Source organism: Dipodomys ordii, unplaced genomic scaffold (assembly GCF_000151885.1).
Source record: "Dipodomys ordii isolate 6190 unplaced genomic scaffold, Dord_2.0 Scaffold10, whole genome shotgun sequence".
Classification (NCBI taxonomy): domain Eukaryota; kingdom Metazoa; phylum Chordata; class Mammalia; order Rodentia; family Heteromyidae; genus Dipodomys; species Dipodomys ordii.
The window spans coordinates 10,669,923-10,693,361 of NW_012267226.1; positions in this window are offsets into that span (position 1 = coordinate 10,669,923).

Genomic DNA, 23,439 nt, shown 5'->3' on the forward strand with positions numbered 1-23,439 from the left:
TTACAATTACATGGGCAAGATAATGAGTACATTTCTTATCAAGCATTGTAGCCTCCTCCTTTGTTTCCCCTTCCCATGCCTTCCCATCCTCCCCCTGCCCCCCCCCCCAGCAGGACCCTCAGGGGACCACCCTCCTCCAGTATGAGGCCCATTCTGCCTGACCCTCCCTAAGGTCTTCTAAAATTTCCACATACCTGAATTCGATGGGAATTTGAGGGTATCTTAGAACTACCATTAAATAAAGGGGTAGATTTCCAGGGCAGTGTGTGTGTGTGTGTGTGTGTGTGTGTGTTGTTCCTTTAGTTCGTTTTTCCACAAGAAGGGGAAGGAGAGCTCTCCCCTGGCCTGACCTGAGTCTCTAAAGCACCAGGCATGCTTTGACCTCAAGTGCACAGGCAAAGCAGCAGAGGTTCATGTTTCATTTAATAGATGTTTATCACGGATCATGTCTGTGCAGGGAACTGTGCTAGGGGGTGAGGCCAGGTGGATGAATGAGGCCAGGTCTCCTCTCCAGGGAGTGTGCTTGGTAGATGGAGGCGATAATCTGGCAGGAAAATAAAGAAGGTAAGGTGAGGATAGAGCAAGGAGAGATGGCATTTCCTGGGCAGGGCATTTTTGACAGATCCACTGCCTATGTCTCTACCACCCTGGCCTGAGCTTCAGCTGAGCCATCAGGACATCTTTGTGACAGAAGCACATGGCTTCCTGTCTGTCTCAACACCTAGATTTTCCTTTGCACAGGGACTCAGCAGGGAGTCCTGAACGCTTCTATCTCCTAGGGCAGGGTAATTATCAAGACTGGTCATCATGGCTGGGTCTTTGTGCATATGGGGCCGGGAGGACCATAAGCCAAAGGACAAGAGTGGAGAGGGGTTCGGAGGGAAAGGAGTACCGGATATTTCTCTTCCTCATCCTCTTCCAATAGAACACAGGACCTTTCAAATGTTAGGCACCCGCCCTGCTAGATGCAGATTTCTTGAGAAAGTAGAAAGGACGTCCAGAGTTAAGATTTCCAGGCATTAATGTGGACGTTTGAAATAAGGAAATAGGGATATTTTGAAAATGCTGGGCAACTTTGGATGAGGCCTCAGGGTCGGGATGGCGTGGCAGGGTCTCTTTCTGGAGGCTCAGTGTTGGGTGTGGGGTGGGGTGGGGGGTTTCACATGGGGAAACAGGCTGCAGGGATGCAGTACCAGAATCCTCCAGAAGAGGGAGCATGGGGGCAGAGTGAGTGGGAGCGGCAGCATGCAGCAAGGTTTTCCTCCCTTGTTGGGGTAACTGGCTCCTTTTAACACAGGGTTTTGAATGTTTGGGTAACTTAGTGCCATAATGAGAAATTCATAGCGAGGGCAAAGCCAAGGAAATGCAAAGAGGAGGACTTAAGCTAAACAACGGTGTCTTTAATCCTCATTCTTTTGTTCACGGGCCAATTAAGGGGAGGCAGGGTCAGTTTAGAAGCACTGTCCCTAGGCATATTTAGAGCTGCCTGTCTGGGGACCAGGAGGGACAGTAAAGAGACCATCATCCACGTGGTGCAGACACTGGTTTAGTCCCGAGCCTGCTGGGTCGTGCAGCAGAACCCCAACAGCCTCAAGCAGAGGAGGAAGACAGTTTTTCTGAGGACCCAGATGGCTCTTGCCCCTCCCCCATTCTGGGGTCAGCGCCAGCCACTGCCCTCTAGGGGGGGCTTCAGTGTCTTTCTCTGTTCACACAGGTAAAGAACCTTCTGGAAACTTGACTCTTGGGAGTTCAGTGGACATAGGACCCCGTGTCTACCCTGGGAATCCCCTTGTATCCCCATACTCTCCACCCTCCACCCATGTATGCCCCACCCCCACCCCGGTCTATTCAGTCCTCCTAAGGGACCACATGCCCCCATCTTGGAGAGAACATTAGAGATCTGACTCATCGGGTCAGGGACTTGGCTGAGACTCTGGGGCTTGGGTGTGGGGGGACATCCTTGAGCAATAGTTGGGGGCCGGCCATTTGGAGAAATCTGCCCCTTGGGGACTTTCTGTAGAAGCAGGAGGGGCCCAGGCCAGGGCTCTTGAGTTTTTGTCAGGGGCTCTGGGAGCTGCTGGCCAGTGCAGGGCTCTCTGCTTCTGTCACCAGACACCAGAGCATTCAAGGGAACACAGCCAAGTCCGAAAATGGAGGGTACCCGAGAAACATGGAGCTGGAGAAACCCCCCCCCCTCCCTGGCAGGCTGACATTGAGAGTTTTGTTTATCATGCTGTAAAACTTTATTCTAAGACAGGTGAGAGAGAGAGAGAGAGAAAGAGAGAGAGGGGAAAGGAAGGAAGGAGGGAGAGAGAGGGAGAGACAGAGAGACAGACAGAGAGCGTTCCCACTCAAATCCACAAAGATATTCAAAATCTGTGTCACTGACATGATCCTATGGTAATACCATTTTAGCAACCCAGGAGCCAGGTGAGGCTGGTGGGGGGAAGGAAGGGGATGTGGAGGGACAGGCTTTTAGGAAACAGGACTGTGTTGGCCTAAGGGCACCATCTTTCTGGGTCTCCTCAGCAACCCCACAGCCAGGCAGCATGAGGCCCTCAGACAGGAGAATAAACCCCAGCAGCGTGTTGACAAACACAGGCTTGGGGGGGGGGGAAATGCCAAGCTCGTTAGAAGGAGCTCATTAGGACTTGTTGACATGAAACCCATTAGACCAATTAACATTCCATTAACGGTCTGGGGCTCCAAGGGGTTAATGCTGCCGGGCAGTAATTGGGCTGGGGTGCAGGGGTTGGGGGCTCAGGGCCTTAAGGATGAGAAACAAACTCTAATTGGGAACTGACTGGCCAGCTGGCCCAACAGCATTTGTTCCTGGCCCCTGACCCTCGCTGGGACTAAATTGTATGTGCTGCTGAGGTGGGGTTGGGGGTGGGGATGGGGGATGGGAGGGACCCGCTTTCCTTTGCTCCTCACTGCCCCCCAGGCTTGCTCTACACTACAGCCTGGGCCCACAGTTGGCACCAGGACAATGGGGAGGGGCTGTCTCTCCCCTGTGACTCGGATGGTTCTGTTTTCTTCATTAATTGCTCTGTATCCTTCTGCCTTCTGGTAATAGTTTTCTTTCTTAGCCTCTGGGAAGTCAAAGCTCCCCCCCACCCCCCGTCTTCTCTTTCCTCTCTCTCCAGCCCCTCTGGTATTCTGTGAGGTTACTACTCTTACAAAATTGTAAAGAAGCTGGAATAGTGCTGCGTAGGGTAGAGGGGTGGAGAGGGTGGTCCTGGTGTCTCTCTGTCCTTCCCTTCCTCTATTCCACTGCCCTCCTGTGGTTCCCCTGAGTCCTCTGTCCATCTGTCTGTCTGTCTGAAACACACATTTGGTTTTCATGAGGTTCCTTGCTCTGCTACTGTAGAAGAAATGGACGTCTCATTCCCTGGCTGGGACTCCATTTCTCCACCTGCAGACTCAATTGGACAAGAGGATTCCAGAGTTCATTCTCAGGTCTCAGGGATCAGGAAGGCCTGTGTTCTAGGCCCCCAAATCTGGATCACACTCCCAGTAGAATTTACCACTGATCTGTGGCTTGGACAAGTCACACCCCTCTTGGATGGAAGAAGGAAGGCATCTCCTTCCCCCCAAGAAAAATGTTTTCAGTCTTTGCTTCACACCACCCCCCTTCCCACCCCCAACCCCCCACATTAGCCCTTGACACATGGTTATGGAACTGAATGCAAACAGTTGGATTGGAGCTTTATTTCATGACCCGGCCAGCTTGCCTTCCTTCCTCCTTGATTCATTTCTAAATGGGGATGGGGGAACTCTTGAAGCCAGGGAGCCAGGAAGTCTCCACAACTACCCCCTCCCCAAAGCCCAGACACCCCCAGCTTACTCCTCTACCTCCATCCCTAAACCTTTGGCTCTGAGCAGTTACCCAGGCTGGAGTTCTGACGTCTAGACAGATTTGCAGGAGGCTGAAATAACACCGTGAACTCAGCAGGAGGGGTGAAAAGCTGCATTAGTAACCTGGCTGGCTTTAGCTTCTCCCTCGGGGGCAGCCGCCTCAACCCTGGCACCGTCCTCTCTCTTTCCCTTCAGTGGTTTATGCCTTGTCCTGACCGGCTCTGATCCAGCTCCCTTCCCAGAAGTGGCCTGTAGGTGGCGTCACAGGGCCCTTCTTTAATTGCATTATATAATGTAACCTGTTTACTAAATCATGTAATCAGTCAGTCGCCTTAGGATTTACAGCTTCAGATGTGTATGGAGAATTGGACTTTGAGTCAAATTTAAAAACAAATAAAAATGAGAGGCAGCTGTTGCTGATAGTGTGATATTCATCTTTTGGAAACAAATTCACCCCAGTGCTATAAATTATGCCTGGAAAAAAAGTGTTGTTGGTGGGAAGGAGTTGGCTGGATCTCCTCTGCTGGCAACTCAGAGCGATGAATCTTGAAATAACGGTGTCAACCTGTCACTGATTTCATGTGACTCTGTGGATTTATCTAAAGAAACACAGGCGTGCGCGCGTGCACACACACACACACACACACACACACACACACACGACCCAGGTCGCTGCAAAACCCAGGAAGAGCTAGAAATCACAAGCCCAAAGCTGAGTGTCTTCTGAAACTCCAAGGTCTCCAAGCCTGGGGATCCAGATTAGCACAGAGGACTGGGTGGGAGGGGGAGGGGAGCATGGACAAGGATAAGGCCAGTTTGGGGGGGGGTGCGGTGATGGAGTAGAGAGAGAGGATCTCCCAGATGGGCTGGGAAGCTTTAATATATGAGCAGGGACCTAACCTCCCATGTAACCTTTCTGATTAATATCAAGGGCCACTGAGGAAGGGATTAAGGAATGGTGAGAAGAGAGTCAGGCAAAATGTTGCACCTCAAACTCATCAAACATTATTCCAGTACTGTGGGGGCCAGGAGACAGCTCAAGGGTCTGAGGTCTAAAGTAACAAGAGTACCAGGGGTTCTCTGTCTCTGTCTCTTTCTGTCTCTGTCTGTCTGTCTCTCTCTCTGCTTGATTCAGGGTGCTGCAGGCCAATGGGGCCAGGTAGTCAGATCAGACTTTGGCTGAGGCTTGGAAGTCAGGACATAGAGCTATGTCTCCATCACTGAAAGAAAGACTGGTGGTAGAGATCAGGATTCACATTCGGGTCCTGCTCACTGTATCCCAAGGCTGGCCAGCTCCAGGAGTTCAGACATGAACCTCTGCTCAGGGCTTCCACATGACTTGGGTCCCAGGACACACTGCCCCTAGCCCAGAGCTTGTTTCAGTAAGAGTGTTATAGCCAGGTTCTCTCCCCCCTCCCCTCCCCTGCTCCTGGGGGAATCATTCTTTATCAGACTCAGCAAGTAGCAAAGATGCCACAGGGCCCTTTGGCCACCCATTCTCTCACAGTACCGATGGTCATTTGCTGCCTTTCCGTGGTGCCAAGTTATGTCCTGGTATCATGATACTGGATTCTAGGGAACAGAGTAGGGGCAGAACAAATGCCAGCAGGAGCTCTGGCTAAGAGTCATTGAGATGGCTCCCTCCATCTCTCCTCCCCAGCCCTTAAGTGCCTGGTGGGGTGAATGGGCTTTGAAAGGCGATCCTGCCCAGCTCCCCAACTTAAGCAGTGGCCTGTGTCTTACTTCCAAGGGCCTCTACCTCCTCTGCTTGCTCTATGCCTAAGGCCTTTCACTGCTTGCTATTTATCTGGAATAACAACAAGTCCCTGTGTGGCTTGGCCCACAGGGCATTTATGCACCCTAGATGTCATTTGTGGCCCAGCTTGGATCTGAGCACCAGTTTCAGAAACCAGTTTCAGCCAGTGTATGTGGGGGGGGGTTGTCACCCCACCTCCTTGTGTCCCAGTCCCGTGGGGAGGTGTTCAGTGGCCACATGGGTGTAGGAGTCCACTAAACGGTGTTTGGATTTGCCACCCCCTCTCCCCCTGCAGCCCTGGCTCTGGGCCCTGGGGGCTGTTGGTGATCATAGACCCACATCAGGGTCCTCAGCCTCTACTCCCACCCACACTCCCCTGTGGTCAGAATTCACCTTCTTTGAACTTCATCTTGCCCAGGTCTCCTGGAGAAGAGGCCTGCCATCTTGCCCTGCTGCTGATTGGCACTTGGTTCTGGCTTGAGGATGGGGGTGGTGGGTAGAGGTGGGGGTGGTCCTAGTTCTTTGGGGGCCCAGAGTTTGTGGGCTACCACCTTCCATCTGCTACTCCTCCAATTCATCAATTCTTCCATTTGGTTTAAAAACACAGGCCTGAGTCTTTTTGTTTTAGTTCAGCATTGGGACTTGAACTCGGGGCCTGGCTTCTGTCTCTGAGCTTTTTCTTTTCTTTTCTCAAGGCGAATGCTCTACCAGTTGAGTCATACTTCCACTCCAGCTTTTTTAGTTTGATGGCTAATTGGAGATCGGAGTGTTAAAGACTCCCTTTCCTGGGCTGACTTTGAACTGGGATCCTCCTTAGTTCTCAACCACCTGAGTAGCTAGGATTTATGGGCATGAGCCCTTGTGCTCAGCTTCAGGCCTGCTTTTGTTTTTTGTTTTTTGGTCAGTCCTGAGGCTTGAACTCTGGGCCTGGGCGCTGTCCCTGAACTCTTCAGTGCAAGGCTAGCACTCTACCACTTGAGCCACAGTGCCACTTTTGGTTTTCTGAGTGGTTTATTGGAGATAAGAGTCTCATGGACTTTCCTGCTATGGCTGACTTTGAACTACAAACCTCAGATCTCAGTCTCCTGAGTAGCTAGGATTACAGGTGTGAGCCACCAGCGCTTGGTTCTAGTTGCTCTTGTTTTAACACACAGGGTCCAGAGACTGGTGGAGACCTTCCTTGCCTCCCTCCCTGCTTAGCTGTCATACCTTCCCTGGCTTCAAAAAGCTGCTGATATATTTTACAAACTGAAACAGCAATTTAATTCCCCCTGATAGCGGCAATTGTCCATTAGATCTTCCTACAGAGGAGCTTAACAATAATTCCTTTCATCCAACCGCTTGCTTCTTCTTGATCTGAGAATCAATCCCATAAATAGCAGGCAAGAGTTTTCACATTACTCTCCCCCTCCAGCTTTTAGCATTTTGATGAAGATTCTCATCTCTTCTTTAAGCACTTTACAACTTGGCAATTTTTCCCCCTTTGGTTCCTTTAAACAAAATAAAACAAAAAGAAAAGCAGGGTGGGGAAAAAAAAAAGCAGATTGGCTATAAGGGGAAACAGTGCTCACTTTCTCCTGGAAGGAAGGATGGATTTTCATTTTCTCCCACAGGGAGGCAGGGAATGGAGGCAAGGCCTCTGATGGTTCCAGGTGACTCCCTCCGCCCCCAGAAAGGTATCTTTGGAATTTTTTTCAATCATAGCATTTGAACTCAGGGCCTTGAGCATGCTAGATCACTCTTGAGCCACTCTGCCAGCCTTTTCTGTGTTGGTTATTATTGTTTTTAGATAGTGTCTCAGACCAACCTAGATTATGATTCTCCTATTTGTATTTCTCTTTTGTACTGGGATATCAGGCATGCACCACTGTACCATTGGTTGAGATGGAGTTGCAGAAACTTTTTGCCCAAGCTATCCTGGAACCACAATTCATTCATCTCTGCCTCCCAAGCAGAGACTTGAACTACTTCCCTTGAATATCTTCTAGCATCGTAATCTCCATGCTCACTCATAGTTGGGTCCTGCTTTTGTCAGTAATGTCCAACTCATTGTATTGTTTTTGCCTCCAAGAGACTTTTCCCCTGGTTGTACCCCCAGAAATGGAGGTTAGGGGCTCCAGCTGCTCCCCTGGCTGCTGGGGGTGGGGAGAGACTTCCTTTGATTTATTTTCTGTTTCTTTCCCATCACTCACACCACCATCGATTCTACCCTCTCCTTCTCCTCTCCTGCCCCCCTTCTATCTATTCAAAACAACCTGAGTGGGAGAGACAGAGGGAGGCGCAGAGAAACAAGAGAAGCGTGAGACGCCTTTGATTCAATTATTTTTCTTTTCTTTTGAACCTCCCGGCAACTCCAGTGATCAAGGACAGAGGAGAGCCTTCCTGTCCCTCCTCTTTGGGTGGCAAGAAGGGTGGATTGCCAGGGCACCCAGGAGCCCCACCAACCCCCTGAGATACCACCGCGTACTCTCCTGTCTGCATACACACGGAGAGAAACAAGTCTAAAGATGAACCCAGGGACCGGAGTCCCCCTCGACAAACCTGATTCCCAGGTTTATGATTATTATTTGTGGAGAGCTGACAGCGGCCGCTGCTCAGGAACGGAGCTGAGAAAACAACATGAGCCGGGGCCCTGGAGGCTCGCAACTCATCAGAGACAGACAAACAGCAGACACTGGGGATCCAGGCTGAAAATCACCTCTCCGCAGCCCTGTCTGCCTCCTCTCCCTTCAGGGATCTTTCTTCTTTCAGGCAGGCATGGGGATGGGCAGTCCCTGAGAGCTGGGAAGAGGCAGGGGCTTAGTAGAACAGTGAGGGGACTACATGGAGCTGCCATGAATGATCGCAGAATTTTCTGGCACCAGAGGCTTCTAAGAGGGTCAACCAGACTCTTGTGCTCTCGGAGAAGGATTGGACCATCTCCTGTGGTGCCTAACTCCCAGTTCCAAGTTTTAGAACTTGTCTCTAGGAGAAAATGAGATGATTTTTGGACTGGGCTTAGGTTATCACTCAAAATCTATTTGTGGCCAGGCACTGGTGGCTCACACCTATCATTCTAGCTACTTAGGAAGCTGAGATCTGAGGATCTGGTTCAAAGCCAGTCTGGGCAGGGAATTTATCTCCAACTAACCACCAAAAAAGCCAGAAGTAGAACTGTCACTCAAGTGGTAGAGCATCAGCCTTGAGCAGAAAAGCTAAGAGACTGAAGATCAAGTCTGAAGTTCAGGTCTGAAGTTCAAGTCCCAATACCAGCATCACGCGCGCGTGCGCACGCACACACACACACACACCACAGAGTTTGTGTCCAGCCAATGGGTACCTTTCCCTGGGGCATTTGTGGTGAGCTCAGTGCAGCGTATAAGAGAAAAGGGCTAGACATCAGGATCAAGGCCATGGCAACTCTATTTATTAGCTGAAGAGGGAAGCTAACCAGGCTTGATCCTTACTCATGTTGGAACAAAGGCAGGTATGTTGGTCTGTTTCCTCATCTGCTAAGAAAATGAGCCCCTGAGGGAAGGGCAGATGACAACTATGAGGTGAGAGGAAGGACACTGGGCAGTGAGCCCATCCTGGAACCGGCCATGGGAAGACACACCACTGTCACCTGACCTAAAACATGCCCTGCACACTTCTGGCTGTCTCTTGTCTGTTGTTTAGGTGTTCCATATTGTAGAACTATGTCTTTTCCCTGTGTGAAATCGAGAATGACTCCAAACCTTACTCATCTACCAAGCTTCTTTTCACTTTCCATCCCAAGATTGTGCTGCCATTCAGAGTTTTGCCCAGATGGGGGTGCTGCTCAGGGATTGGTCATTGTGCACATTTCTATGCTAAGGAAAATGTCTTTCTCATCCACACATCCCATCTGGCCCATAGCTCTCTACTCCCCAGCAGACAAGCTCATGGCATTTTCCTTCTAAGAGGAAAAAAAATGCTATCGGACTTCCAGGGTTTCTTTCCTGATAGAGCCTGAAAACATACCTGCACAGTTACAATTCAATTTCTTTGGTTCACTGTTGAAATGCAAAACAAATAAGTCCAGGAAGGATAACTCTATAAATCCCAGCTGCTACTTAGATCTCAGTAAGAACAGTTTGTTAGTCTCCTTCCCCGGAGTGGATTTTGATTAGGAGTGAAGCAATAATATAGAATGAATAAAAATTGACATTATACAGATAACTTTTCTTATTCTTCTCAATGTCCCTATGGAATCTGCATTGTGATCGCTCCTATTCCTGGATGAGAAAAACTGAGGCCTAGTGAGAGTTTCCAGATTATACACAGTCTGATCACACAGTCTGAATGTCTAGAAATGAGAGTGGGAAACACCAGAGGAGGCATGAGACCCCTAGAAACTAGAGGAGTAAAGAGAATGCATGATTAATTATAAAAACAAGTTGGAAAGTTTGGACTTGAGTCCCCTAACATGGACTGTCTTTGGACGGTTGCATGTCCCAAATTCTTAAGAACTATTTTGTGGAAACCATAATTGCATTCCACATGTGCCCACAATGGGGCTTGCTTCATTACTACAGGTCCTTTCTGTTGGTTCAGCCATATGCTGGAGTAGCCATGTTGCCTATTTATGCAATCATTTTATTACATTTTTCTCTTGTCATTTATAGAATGAGGGAGTCAGAGATCGAAAAATTAAAATACTGATCCCAATGATAAGTAGGGGGACTTGTAGGCCTAAGAGCCAGACAAAGATAGAAAAAACAGAGTGTGTTAAATGTGGCAAATCTTAAGCCTCTGTCACAGAATCAGTGGGCTGTATGCTCAGCTGAGAAGGGAAAGACTAACATTAGAGAGTAAGCATGTGCTGGGTGCTGGTGGCTCACGCCTGTAATCCTAGCTACTCAGGAGGCTGAGATCTGAGGATCATGGTTTGAAATCAGCCTGGACAGCTAAGTCTGTGAAACTCTTATCTCCACCTAACCACCAGAAAACCAGAAGTGGAACTGTGGTTCAAACTGTGGTTCAAAGTGGTAGCACAGAAGCTCAGGGATAGCACCCAGGCCCTGAGGTCAAGAACCATGACTGACAGAGAAAGAGAGAGAGAAAGAGAGAGAGAGAGAGAGAGAGAGAGAGAGAGAGAAAGACAGACAGACAGACACAGACACAGAGAGACAGAGACAAGAGACAGGAAGGAAGGAAGGAAGGAAGGAAGGAAGGAAGGAAGGAAGGAAAGAAAAGAATAACTATCACCTGATATATATGATCAAAGATTTCATCTCCCAAAGTGGTGTATAATTGGCAACTGGATCTTGCATTCTAGCTCTCTGGGAAGAACTTTGGGACTGAATGGGACATGTATGAAACCAAGGATGCTCATCCTTGACCTTGACCTCGACCTCCACTGCTCAAAGCCAGGGCTGACTCATACTGACCAGCTTCTATCAGCATCTCCTCCTCCTCCTTCGCCTGGACTGAGGAGCCCTGCAGATCTCAGGTGACATGGGCGAGGGGGATTGTACAGCCAGCCTGCTCTCTATGACGCGCTCCACTTGGCTTTCTTTCCTCACTCCACCCATGGCTGCCTAGAGACCACCCACAGCTGCAAAGAAGTCCTTGTCCTAGAATGAAATCCGTCCATGACTCACAGGCAAAGAGGCACCTGGCACTCCCTTTGGAAAGTCCGGTTGAGAAATACTAGTCCCCCCCCCGCCCCCCTCCCCCCAAATCAGAGCACTCTTCCTTTTTGCAGAAGCCTTTTGCTGATCACTTTTGTTTGTTTGTTTGTTTTTGGTGCTGTTACTGGGGCTTGAACTCAGGACCTAGGTACTTCCCTTAGTTTTTTCCACTCAGGGCTGGCACTCTACCATTTGAGCCATGGTTCCCCTTCTGGTGGTTAATTGGAGACAAGAGTCTCATGGACTTTCTTGCCTGGGACTGGCTTTGAAGCATGATTCTCAGATCTCAGCTTCCTGAGCAGTTAGGATTACAGGTGTGAGCCACACTGGTGCCTAGCTCCTAGCCACCTTTATTTATTTATTTTTGACACTTCCTGATCTTCTCCCTGCTAAGACAGACTGAGGGCAGCAGGCCACAACCAAGGAAGCCATCTTTACAGGTCATCAATGGTGTTATTACGTCCAGCCTCCAAAGCAGGCAGTCATTAGGCAGAAGGGCAAGGGCACCAGAGCTATGTTCTACCTCCCACTGGCTCTTGGCTGCTTCTGACCAGCCCTCACTCAACCACCGCTAGCCATGGGAAGAGAATCTGTGTGTGTGTGTGTGTGTGTGTGTGAGAGAGAGAGAGAGAGAGTGAGAGAGAGAGAGAGTGCCGGTGTACTTATGTGCCTGCATGCTTGTGTGCTGGTACTGGGCTTGAACTCCAGACCTGGTTCTGTCCTTTAGCTTTTTCTGTTCAAGGCTACTACCCTCTCAGCTGCCACAGCTCCACATTCTGCTTTTTGGTACTTCATTGGAGGTAAGAGTCTCACTGACTTTGCTGCTGTGCTGGCTTTGAACCTCGATCCTCAGGTCTCAGCCTCCTGAGTAGCTAGGATTACAGGTATGAGCCACCTAAGCATCCAGGTAGCAGCCAGAATCTTTGAATGAATGCTAGCAACTTGTCTGAGTAGTATCACTTAATCCTGTTGCAAGAACTCATTTCCTGTTATTATGGTGTTGGGTGGAAAACAAGGAGCCTGGCCTTCGGCACAGAACCTTTGTGGACTTGACATTCAACACTATACCTCTATTTTTCTTGTAGGTCATGCCAATGTAAGGACCAGGAGGTGGAAGAAAAAGAAGAGAGTTTGGCACAGTGGACCAATTAGGATGCTCTGACTGAGAAGAGATACTCAACTCCTGGGACCTGAACATTTGTTTCTCCGAATCTTCCAGGGTCAGGCTGCCCAGGGAAAAGCAAGGCCGAATCTTGACTTGTAGATCTAGCATTTCTATCTACAACAGACTAATGTTGGCTGACAGGAACACTGCTCAGGAGATGTCACCAGGGTTAGAAGAAGTCAATCCCAGTAGGATACCAGCTTGCCAAGGCTGGGGCAGATCTCTGCTATTTGCAGGCCTCTCTGGGTTTTCTTTTCTCTTTAGGGCCTGTCTGCAGTCAGAAGCTCTGCTTTGGGACACTGGGAAAAACAGACTGTGGTCTCCTTGTCCTGGAGCTCATAAAAGGGTCTTACTTGTGAAACACTCTCACCATCAAGATTATTTCTCTAACAAAAGCTATGTGTGCATGTGAACTGAGAAGTGTCGGGTAGGCAGAGCGAGAAGAAGCATTAAGGAAGCTCATTGCCACATGACTGAGGAGGTTGAAGAGAGTGGTCCCCCAGGCAGGTACGGATGCTAGAGAGATGGTAGGGTCTTGGGAACAATCCACAATGGATCTAAGCCTCTCAGACCACCATCAGAGAACCAGCAGCACAGGAAGGGCCCTGAGTAGTCATGAGATCTGATGTTTTCCTGGACCCATGGAGAAACTTGTTCCAGGCCATGCAGCAATGTTGGTGATAGGCAGGTTCTGCGTAGCCACTTCTGATCAGTTTTTGGGTGCTGTGCACACAGAAGTTAACAGCTCCTCAAGGAGAAAATAGACACTATAGAGGAGAAATGAAATGAAAACTCCCCTGGCCTGCAGTCAAACACGTGACTATTTACTTGGTAGTACTGGGGTCTTGCTCTTCCATATGAGCCAGGCCCAAAGCTCTTTTTTGCTTTTAGGGGTGTGTGTGTGTGTGTGTGTGTGTGTGTGTGTGTGTGTGTGTGTGTGTGTGTGTGTGTGTGTGCCCCTCCAGATAGGATCTCATGCTTTTAGCCTGGGCCTGGTCTTGGATAGATCTCCCTAGTTGTGCCTCCTAAAAAACTGGGATGCCAGGCATGGCTTGTGGTACTCTGCCTGGCTGATAGGAGGCTTTCGAGTTAAGAGGGTCCCAAGGAAAGAAAAATGAAAAGAAAAAGACACTGTGAGTCTACGATAGCAAATAGTGGTGAAATTTCAGAGCTTTAAAGAGAAAATAGAGCCGGGAGCTGGTGGCTCACAGCTTTAATCTTAGCTACTCAGGAGGCTGAGATCTGAGGATCATGGTTCAAAACCATCCCGGGCAGGAAAGTCCATAAGACTCTTACCTCCAATAAAACCACTAGAAAACTGGAAGTGGTGTGTGGCTCAAGCGGTAGAGTGCTCACCTTGAGCTGAAGAGTGCAGGGACAGCACCAAAGCCCGAGTTCAAGCCACATGACTGACAAAAAAAGAGAGAGAGAGAGAGAGAGAAAGAATGGAAAGAAACAGAAAGTTCCTATGGCTCCTCATTGTGTGATGGGAAATGAGGAGACAAGGGAACAATGAGACAGAGTTGGGGCAGGAGTTGAGTGCTAAGAGTATTTGCCTAAAATGGGAAAGGTTGTGAACCCCAGGAAAAGGTTTTGAACCTGGGATTTTGCATTTAGATCATCAGCCAAGTGTGAAGACAAAAAAAATCACCGTTAGAAAAGTGAACACTCAGTGTATTTCTCATCATTATAAAAGATACCTAGAGGTGGTATTCCAGCAAAACAAACCTGGGGCTATAGGGAAATGCAGGAGGAGGGCAATATGTATGCAAGAAAGAGCTTCAGCTCAGTGTGCCCAATGGAAGGGGAAATGCAGAGGGCAGGCGAGGGGTCTCAACACCATGGTGCGCCTCAGGCTTGCACTGGCTTGGGATCCATCTCCTCCTACAGCCAGTCACACTATGAGGCTCTCTGGCTGAACAGTATTTTCATACCTCAGTGGGTGTGAAATGCCTTGTAGTGCATTTCCATTTTCTAATCAACCTCTAGTGATCATCCGGAGATAGAAACACCAGAATATAAAGTTTCTAAATTGGAACAAAGAATGTAAATACCAATACTATCACTATATTACTTGATATAATATAGTATATAACATATATAGTAATAATTACATTATATGTTATATAATGCATATTATATATAATGTTATGCCATAATATATTATAGATAATGTACATTATATTACATAATATATTATAGATAATGTACATTATATAATATTTTATGTATATTATATATAATTATATAATATATTATGTTATATATAATATACAATATATTGTACAATATATGTTATATATTATAATATATAATACACAATATATTATATTATATATAATATAAACATATATTATATATTATGACATAATATATGTAATATATGTATAATATATAATACATATATATAATATATAGAATACATATAATATATATGATATATAACACACATATAATATATAATACATATGACATATAATATATATTTTATTATATATATTATGACATAATATATATAATACATAATAATTATATAATATATAATGACATATAATATATTATAGATAATAGTCATTATATAATTATGTCATAATATATGTGTTAATATATATAACATATAACATATGCTACATAACTATACATTATGTTATTTTATTATATTATAATTACATTATCTATTAATATTAACAATATTAATTAACCATATAAATAATATTTATATTATATATTATATCATTATTATATGATATAACAATATATAAGGATCATTATGTTTATATAATAATGATATAATATATGACTATAATATATATAACATATAATGGATGTAACTATATTATATGATTATATAATGAATAATGGCTAATTATATATCTCATATATACATATATATCTCATACATATGCTATATATAATAATATAATATTGATAGTGTTATATAATAGTATGTATTATATAACTATGTCAGTTTCCATGGGGAATCCTGAGAAAAGTTCTATCCTGTGGGGAGTAGTGGTGAGGAGGGGCTGGACTTGGAAGGGAAACCTGGAGAGAGCAAACAGACCCCTGTGCTTAGTGTTCATTGTAGATAGAAAGAAACAACTTTATTGATTAGCATAAGCAAGAGGCAACTTGGGGCTGCTGGGCTGGCCTGGGACAGGAGTTGGACTTTTCTAAGCACTTCTCATGTGCTAGATCTTGTGTGAGGTCATTGTCACAGAAGCCCTGTGAGGAAACCATTATTATCTCACTTCCATAAAGGTTATGATGGGCTGGACATGTTATCACACGCCTGTGACCATTCTAGTTCTTGTGAGGAGCCGAAGGAGAATCATGAGTTCAAGGCTAGCCTGGACTACACAGTGAGACTGTTTCTCAGAAAAGAAAGTTGCTGGGTGCATATAGTCCTACCTACTCAGGAGGCTGAGATTTGAGGATCTAGGATCAAAGTCAACCCAGCAGAAAAGTCAGTCAGACTCTTACCTCCAACAACTCCCCCAAAGCTGGAAGTGGGGCTGTAGCTCAAGTGATAAAAAGAACACCAGCCTTCAGAGAAAAGGCTAAGTGAGAGTGCCCAGGCCCTGAGTTCAAGTCCCGGAACCTCTCTGTCTCTCTCAGTCTCTCTGTCTCTATATCTGTTTCTCACTATAGTGGAAGACCCAAGTTCTAGCACTTGCTCAAATTCCACAGCCAGCAAATGGCAGAGCTAGACTCTGAACCAAGGCTGGTCTGAATTCAGGCAGGAAGCAGAGGGTGTCATTAAGCGTAGGCTAACTCCTTGGTAAGAAGAAAAATGTTTTTTCCAAATGGGCAAACAACGCATACTTGCTTTCTCCCTGAACCTTGAATGAAGAATTGGTTCCTTTGCAGAATCTGGGGTGCTTTGATTGGTTTGTGGGAACTAAGACTCTCTTGCCCAACAGGACTTCAAAATTCTCACCTGGGAGGGTATTACCAGCTCAGAGAGGGGCTTCTCTTTTTTCCATATCTCTGTACCTTCACTGGGCCTCCAGAAAACACCAACTAGCTATGCTGGGGCTCAGAAGAGGAGAGATGCTGGAGCCCAGAGTTTTTGTTTTCCACATCTTCAGTCCCATCTCCATGCTCGAAGCATCCTCAAAGGCCCCGTAATGGTCCTGACCACCCCTCAGCTGTGAGCTGGCCCCAGCCCCTTCCTTCTGCCTCCACTGAGCCTCTGCCTTGTGGAAGGGAGGCAGGCAGGCAGGCAGACCCGAGAGAATATGTATGTCAGTTAAGGTTTGTCGTTTACACGTGGAGATCATTAACGAGACTTATTTTTAAATTGTAATTGCAAAATGTAAATGCTCCCCAAACTGATGTGTAATTGCTACCCCCTCCACCCCAGCCCTTCCCCTCTGGTGCCAGCCTTGCAAGGAGAGAATTAGAAAATAAAAAAAGGGGGTGGATTATGTAAGCAAAACGAGTTTTTTAAAAAGAGAGAGAGAGAGCGCTAAGAATTGAAGTGAGACAGCTGGCGGCTTCTCTGATTGCCACACTTCCAGCATTAGCTGCAAAAATTGTCCTTGCCAGTTGCATCCATCCATCCATCCAAGGAATAGTGTCAGCTGTACTAAGTCCCCAGGACAGACATGCTGCTTGCCACTCACTTTGAACCACAGCCCACGGTCAGTGGGTGTGTACATGTCGTGGAGTGCAGCGCGCCACAGGTGGGGATAATATTTGATTTTGCTTCTGTCTAACCCATAAAACCATTCTATTCTCCAGAGAGACACACCCAGTATGGAAGGCAGCAGTTGTCCACCCCAGTCTACCCCTTAGGTAATAGTGGGGTGGGGGGGACCCAGAAACCACAGTCTTTACCTGGAGAGAGTAAGGTTCTCCTGAAAAGGCCATAGGATGAGAATTGGTTCCTCTCCACTGCCCTTGAACATACTCGGTACTGGTTGTGCAATTGTGGAAGCCTTGCCCATACTTTCTTGTTTTACTTGCTTTCCCAGCCTGCCACATGGGCAGTGAACTGCCTGCAGTATCATTGTGCACAGGCTCCAAATGATTAAGGTCATCCTGTCCCTGGGGTGGAGTGGTCCAATCAACAATGGATGGCTTTCCTTCAAGGAGGAGGAGCCAGCCTAACCTTTACTACAGTGATGACACACAGCTCCCCAGACAGGAAGTGACTCTACCAGCTACCTGCTTTGGAAAGCTGGAGTGGAACTTTCACCTGTGTTGCTCTCTCTCCCTCTCCCTCTCTGCAAGGATTATGAAGAATTTGGCAACGATTACTGCCGATTTCCTGTAAGGTCACCCTGTCCCAAAGACATCAAGGACATTTACAAAATCCTGGACATGGTCCTTCGAGTTGGGGCTTGATCTCTTTGTAAGAGATCCAACCCTTACAATAGCATTAAAAAAGAAAAGACAAAAACAAAAAGCAAAATAAAACAACAACCACAGGGAGTGAGGTGCTGGGTGGCTCCTAGCTAATCAGGAAGCTGAGACCTGAGGATCATGTTTGAAGCCAGCCTGGACATGAAAAATCCTGAGACACTTGTCTCAGCAAAGAGCCGGAACTGTGATTCAAGTGGTAGAGTGCAAGCCTTGAGCAAAAAAGCCAAGCAAGAGTACAAGGCCCTGAGTTCAAGCTCGAGTACCAGCACAGAGAGAGAGAGAGAGAGGAAAAAAACAGAGTTGATACAGCACTAGCTTTGAGCTGAAGAGCTGAGGGACAGTGCCCAGGCCCAGTGTTCAAGTCCCACGACCGACAACCAAAAAAAAAAGAAAAAAGTTGTTTCTAAAAATTACGTATCTAAATTGCTGCCATACAGGTACTTGCCCCTATGACATAATGAAGTTACTTAAGAGAATTACAGAGAATTACAAAAGCCAACAAGCCCGTTGAGCATGATGGCTTAGAGCTCTAATCATAGTGGTGGTGGAAATCAGGAGGGCTGAGGTACGAGGCCACAACAAGCAAACTAAAAACACCAAAAACTAAAACAACAACGGCAACAAAAACAAGGAGGCCTCATCTCAACCTATAAAAGGCTGGGCTTAGTGGGACAAGCCTCTCATCACTGCTAAACATAAATAAGAGGATCACAATCCAGGCCATTCAGGCACAAAGCAAAGACCCTGTTTAAAAAATAGCAAAGCAAAAAGGGTTAGGGATGTGGTTCAAATGGTAGAACACCTGCTTAGCAAGCCTGGGCCCTGAGTTCAATCCCTAGAACTGCTAAAAATCCAACCAACTACCCAAATGTGATAGAGTCATATGAGATTCTCTGCTCCTCTAGTTAACACTCAGGTGAGAACAATTGTTCTAGAGAGTTGTGATCATCATCACAAATGTACATAATACCCTTCTCTCCATACCAACAACTCCTTGCTCACAGAACACGTGAAAGCTGAGTACACAGGGACAAAACACAGCCCTTGTCCCTAAGCTAAGAATGTAACACAAAGACATGAAAAACCCACATGGCATTTGCTGTCTCAGGCCGTCTATGCTGCGCTGATACAGCACAGGTGGTCAGCAAACCCTCAAGGCAAAAGGCGTACTGCCCAGGGGATTGGCCTAAGGTGTTCAAGAACAGAAAAGCAAGCAGTCCTTACTGTTGGGTGATCCCGTTGTCTCTGGGATCCTCTTCGTGGGGGGGGGGCTTATACCCCTTTTCTCACTTCCAGCTGAACTAGAAAGGCTTCCTGTCCCTGGGAGCCAGAGCACCTGCGTGGAAAGGAAGAGCAGTTCTCAGCAGGGACATCAGACACAAAGGACTCCGGCTCTGTTCACCTACTCTTCTCTTCCTCCCTGGGATATATTCTATTCTAGAAGGGATGGGTGCTATTTCCTCTACACCTATCCCTACCATATTTACCATTCAACTCTGTCTCCTCAGTGTGGTTGCTGAGGCTTCTCCCCCCTCTCCCCCCCGCCCCCACCCCTCCCTGCCCCAGGTTCCTCTGGAGCCCAAATCTCATCACAGGTTGAAGAATTCTGCTGTTGCCTGCATGCTCTCCTGGGTCCAAGTGTGCTGCGGCCTGTCTCTTGGAGTGATCATGGGCCCTAGGAAAAGCGGCAGACACCTGTTCCAGGACTCTGGGGAAGTTAGAGGAAGGGACAGCGGCTGATGCGGATGACAGGCTTGGCTAGGGGGTCTGCAGGGACAGTATTGGGGGGGGGATCAGAAGCCACCTGTGGGCAGCAGGGGAGAAGAGCCAGGAAAGGAAGGGATCAAAAAGCAGGGAAAGACAACCTGCAGCCTAACAGTGGTTTTGACCACATGACATTTGGATTGAGCTTTAGGTTAAAGGGTATTAATTTTATTTTCTCAGTATTTGAAAAGAGTCAAGGTATGTGCACCTACAGTCCGAGTGGCCAGCCCTGGTATGAGAGCCAAAGCCACATACCTCCTAACAGTCCCTCCCTTTCTCCTTGAGGATGTGTTGCTAATTTGACTCCAACAAGTCAGGATGGCAGGGTGGCAGGAATAGGGGTCTGCTCCCCATCTCAGTTGTACTTTGGGGGGCAGCATTGGACAACATCACCAGCCAAGAGTCCCAGCCCTGCACCAGAGGGAAATGCATCTTTAACATTAACAGCTCCTTCCTAGTTAACACCATCTTACTCTCCTTGTAAAAACACATTTACACCTTAGTAAAGAATGTAATTAACTAGTGACATGACAACAGGAGGAGCTAAGCAGTAGCCAGGGTAGGAGTGGCACGGAAGAGGTGAAATATAGATGTTTGCCTGAGCCTCAAGTGTGCATGTGAGCACACGTGTGTGTGTGTGTGTGTCTGTGTGTGCAAACTGCTGCAGAGGTGAGGGTGGTAGAAAGTTAGTATCTGAGGGCCTAAGGAAGGTCTAAATTCCCAGCAGCAGGACTGAGGAAGCTGGGGTACACTAGCATTAGCTGAAAGACTTTCCAGGGGTGGACAGGTAGCTATGAGCAAATGCTCTCTGGATTGTCCGATCTGGGACAGCCACACAGAGGAACCCAAGAGATCAAACCAATGGAATGAGTACCGGGTTATTCCTGTGTCATTTCTCCTTGTACACTGCTCCCCCTTCATGATGACTTTGTCCTTAAACTCTGTGACAATTCACAGGTCTCTGGCCATGCAGACTGCAGCAAACTCAGGACATGTTTCTGATCTCTCCTTCCTCCAAGCCCCCACCTAATTTTTACCACCACTGTCTCTTTTCTCCTTCCTTCCTTCCTTCCTTCCTTCCTTCCTTCCTTCCTTCCTTCCTTCCTTCCTTCTTTCCTCCTTCCCTCCCTCCCCCCTCCCTCTTTCTCTCAGAGGGCCTGGGTGCTATCTCTGAGCTCTTTTTGTTCAAGGTTAGTGCTCTACCACTCCAGCCACAGTGTCACTTCTGTCTTTTCTGAGTAGTTTATTGTCACGGACTTTTCTGCTTGGGTGGGCTTCCAACGTTGATCCTCAGATCTCAGCCTCCTGGGTAGCTAGGATTACAGGCGTGAGCCACCAGTACCTGGCTTTCCTCTCTTTCTAGTCAGAGCTGAAGAGGTCTTTCTTTTCTTTTTTTTTCTTTCTTTTTTTTGGGGGGGGTCTGGTCGTGGGGCCTGAACTCTGGGCCTGGGCTAGCACTCTACCACTTGAGCCACAGCACCACTTCTGGCTTTTTTCTTTTTGCTTATGTGGTGCTGAGGAATCGAACCCAGGGCCTCATGCATGCAAGGCAAGCGCTCTACCACTGAGCCACCTTCCCAGCCCAAGAGGTCTTTCTTTTCCATCCCCTTGAAACAACCTAACCAGGGATCCTAGCAGTCAGGATCTCAGTTCTTCTTTATCCATCCCATCGACCCCTCAGTGTATCTGAGCAGGGGACTTTATCCCCACTCACTGAGGACCCTGGTGCCTGCCAGATGCAGCCAGAACAGCAACAGCACTCACTGCACTTCACCAGCTCACAGTGGGCTCACCACCTTCTCCAGGACTTTCAGGAACTCGTTGCTCACAGAAGGTACTCACCAAACATTGTTAACTGTCTTAGAGCAAGTACAACTTTCTGGATGTCTCTCAGTCTTTCTAGACTTATCTTCCACTGTACTTCTTTAATGAAAACACACTTTTTCCTTTCCATTCTCCATACCTGGCCACAGCTTCCCACTAAGGCTCCAATTCTGCCTTCCTACCTGACAAGACCTTAGTAGCCCTTCTTCACTATTCAGCTTCAATGACCTGGCAGGGCTACCTTCATAGCCAGAAGTCATTTTTTCCCCCATTTCTGTGTTTCCAAGCAAGTGCTGTTTGTCATTCTCTGGATGTTTGTGTCACCTTGTATCTGGAGCTATGGTTATCTTAGATGTCTGCCTTCTCTTTTCTAAATGCAACCTCCTCCTGGGCAGAGACTCTGGATCTTTGTAAATTTGGGGTTCACAGAGGACCGGCATATGTAGGAGGCTTGGGGAAGTCAAGCGCCCGCTGGGATTATGATCAAGTGGTAGAGCTCTAGCCTAGCATGCCGAGAATTCCTGGGATCGATCTTTAGTACCACAAAAAGAAGCAAGTGTGGGGCTTGCTTAGGAAAACAGCAGCAAGTGCTATATCCTCTGACTCCAGCTATTGTATTTTTCTACCCTCCTCCTCCTTTGCTCTCTCTTTTTTTTCTTGTATTTCTTATCAATTCAGACACTTGCCATTGTAAGCACTAGACCGCGGCTGGACACATTGAGGTTGACGTGTCTGGAGAAGCATCTAGGCCCATTCCTGGAAGTCTTATAGTGCCAGCCTCAGCCACTTCATTTTCCCAGTGCTTAAGGCCCAGGATGTGGCAGGTAAGAGGGCTGTTTGGTGTGTGGTACTCATAGTCCAGTTGGAAGATATTGAGGGGGACTTGCTTGTCACCAGCAGTGTCAGTATGGTGCTGCTACAGGCTGTTGGTCTCAACACCCCTTCTTTTGTCAGAGCCCACAAGGACAAGGCCAGAGTCAAGGCTGAGAAGGGAGGAAGTGTGACCCATTTTATGTGGCCTTCACTTCCCATCCTTCCTGTGGCCCTAGGGCACTAAAGCGTCTTCCAAGGGCCCGCAGCATCCACAGATCCCATCTTTCTGCTCTGGTTGCATCTTTGCCCATCCCCATCCTCGGATGGCCTGGTACAGAGGGCCAACCAGCTTTCCACTCAGGGATTAATAAAAATGCACATCAGCAAGAGGAAGGACGATCAGAGGTGACACCAGCATGCCACACAGGGCGTTGCTTCAGGCCTACAATAGACATAGATTTCTCTTTTCCCAGAACTGACAACTAGCTAGTTCCACTTGTTTCCTGACAGCCTGAGGAAAGCTTGGAGGCAGAAATGTAGCCTGTAATCTCCTTTCTGTCACTGGCAGAGATTCCTTTGGGTATCATGAGGGCAACTCATATGTCAGAAAGAATGGAGGAGGAGGAAAGATAGTCCAGGGTAGACGGAGAGGAGACTGCCAATGGATGATGGTTCTCTTTCTTACCTCAGCCACCATACAGTCTACCCCCTTGCTGTGCATCTGTAGTTCATGTCTATAATCCTAGCTACTCAGGAGGCTGCGATCTGAGGATCGCAATTCAAAGCCAGGCCAGGTAAGAAAGTCTATAAGACTCCAGTTAACCACACACATACACACACACACACACACACACACACACACACACACACGCTCAAGTGGAGTTATGGCTCAAATGGTTAAAGTACAATCCTTGAGCCATAAAAACTAAGGAACAAGCTGGGTGCTAGTGGCTCAGGTTTCTAATCCTAGCTATTCAGGAGGCTGAGATCTGAGGAAGATGGCTCAAAGCCAGCTCAGGTAGGAAAGTCTGTGGACTCTTATCTCCAATGAACCACCAAAAAAGCTACAAGTAGAGCTGTGGCTCAAGTGGTACAGTGCTAGCCTTGAGCACAAAAGCTCAGGGACAGTGTTTAAGTTGCAAGATGGGAATCAAATAATGAAAAAGACAATTAATGGGTGGCAATGGGAGGGGAAAACTGGGAGAGTATGAGGGGAGGGGTGACATTGTCCAAAAAGAAATGTACACCCTACCTGA